The 2,288-nt window shown below is 45.7% G+C and overlaps 1 pseudogene; it reads left to right on the forward strand.

Moving 5' to 3' along the window:
- The first annotated feature begins 92 nt into the window (after positions 1–92).
- On the forward strand, positions 93–777 carry LOC102866917 (annotated as a pseudogene).
- Positions 778–2,288: the final 1,511 nt, after the last annotated feature.

The following is a 2,288-nucleotide window of genomic DNA, read 5'->3' on the forward strand; positions in this document are numbered from 1 at the left end:
GTATTTTCAATGCTTGTGAAATTTGGACAATGAATAAAGAAGACCAAAGACAAAAAAAAAAAAAAATTGACTCTTGTGCCTCAGCTGGCTCCATGTCGCAAGAGCGGGAGCTCGCAGGCCCGTCCCGGCCGCCTGGGGGCGCCATATGGTTCATGTGCGTGCTGAGCTGGCTGTCGCTGTTCATCCAGATGTCCTTAATCACGCTGGCCGTCGCAGCCGGCCTCTATTACCTGGCTGAACTGATTGAAGAATACACAATGGCCACCAGCAGGATCATAAAATACATGATCTGGTTCTCCACAGCTGTGCTGGTTGGCCTCTACGTCTTTGAATGTTTCCCCACCTTCATGATCGGCATGGGGCTCTTCACCAACCTCCTTCAGACCTTCCCGTTCATCATGCTGACCTCGCCGAACTTCATCTTATCATGCGGGCTGCTGGTGGTGCATTTCAGTTTTTCGCAGAACAGTATTACGCTTTTTCAGAAGTCCTGGCCTATTTTACATTCTGTCTGTGGATAATCCCATTCGCGGTTTTTTGTGTCACTGTCTGCTGGCGAGAACATCTGCCTTCCACCGCACAGCCAGGAGATGACGTGTCTCCAATTTCTTCACCACAGGCAAACGGGGCAAAGGCTTAGGGATCCTGGTTGTCTTCTCCTTCATCAAAGAGGTCATTCTCCCCAGGGCAGAAGATCTACTGAGCCCCTGGGGAGGGATGCAGGGCAGGATCAGGAGGGACTGGAGCCATGGCCTCTGCGCTGGGTCAGGGCTGTGAGCCTGGACAGCCTCGCCCTCACCCTGGCCCTCCTCCCCTTGTCTCTGGGAAGCTCCAGTCCCCACCCTCAGGGGGACCTAGCTCAGCCCCGAGGTGGAAGGGAGAGCCGGCTGGCCTGGAAGCCAGGGTTACTCAGCTGTGGGACATGGCTGTGGCCCGAGGCCATCCCCTCGCCTTCCCATGCTGAGTCAGAGGTTCTGGCTGTGGGGGGCCAGCAGCATAGGCGCTGGAGAGCAGACAGTGACAGGGACTTTGGACAGATGGCTGTGGGGAGGGGCTGTGTTGGCACTTCCAAGAGGAATCCTGTGCTGTTCAACTGTGATTTCTGTCCAAGTGATAAACCCCATTTGAATAAAGATCCTAGGTGGCACTTTTGCCTTAATATCTGAAAAAAAAATCACTCAACATTTTTAGGCTTTTATTTTGTCCTCCAAGTTATGATAAATTGTATTTTGTGATCTGATTCTTTTCCACTTTATATTTTTCCTGACCATGTTAAGTTATTGTTGTATTAAGTTATTGTATGTGCCTTTGGTTTGGCATTGCATCCCCTTACCACTAGGCCACCAGAACTCCCTGGTATATGGATATGACTATAACGTTACTAAGAGCTCTGGCAGCCTAGTGGTAAGGAGCAGCACTGCCAACCTGAAGGCATGCTGTTCAAATTTACCAGCTGCTCCACAGAAAAAAAATGGGAAATCTCCTCCTGTGTGATTTATTGCCTCTGAAAAACTGCTGAATGGTCAGGTGGACTAGTTTCCCACTTGATGGTAAATAACAATAACAATTCACTTTTCTTAATAATTAATTAATATTACTACAGCATTATTATTGTTCAGGCAACATAATCTTGCTTACCGAAAATGAGGTGCACTTGAAGCACTTGCTGCAGAAGATCAAATATTGCAGCCTTCAATATGAATTGTATCTTATTATCAAGAAACAAAAAATCTCACCACTTGATTGACAGACAAGATCATGACAGATAGTGAAAATGTTGAAACCGTCAATAACTTCATATAATCCACTACCAATACATTTGGTACAGGAGATCAGGAAACATATTGCACTAAGGAAGTCCGCAGTCAGAGACCTCTCCAAATTATTGAGGAGTGATGATATCGGTTTAAGGACTAATGTGCACCTCATTTAGGCCATAGGGTTTTTGGGTTTGTTTTGGTTTTTTGTTTGTTTGTTTGTTTGTTTTGTTTTGTTTTCAATTACTTGCTATGCATCTAAGAATGGGATAAATGACTAAGGAGATGAATTGATGTTTTTTAACTGTGTTGTTGGAGAAGAGTACTGAATATTTCATGGATTACAAAAGTACAAACAGATATCTCTTGGAGCAGGTTCAGCCAGGGTGCTGCTTAGAGGCAAAGATGATAAAGCTTTGTCTCATATACTGTGGGCACATTGCAAGTAGAGGTTATTTCTTGGAGAAAGACATCATACTTGGAAAGGTAGAGGGATGGTGAAGGAGAAGAACCTTTATCAGGTAGACTGAC

The sequence above is a fragment of the Elephantulus edwardii genome, unplaced genomic scaffold (assembly GCF_000299155.1).
Source record: "Elephantulus edwardii isolate Elephantulus edwardi_28Jun2011 unplaced genomic scaffold, EleEdw1.0 scaffold00128, whole genome shotgun sequence".
NCBI lineage: Eukaryota > Metazoa > Chordata > Mammalia > Macroscelidea > Macroscelididae > Elephantulus > Elephantulus edwardii.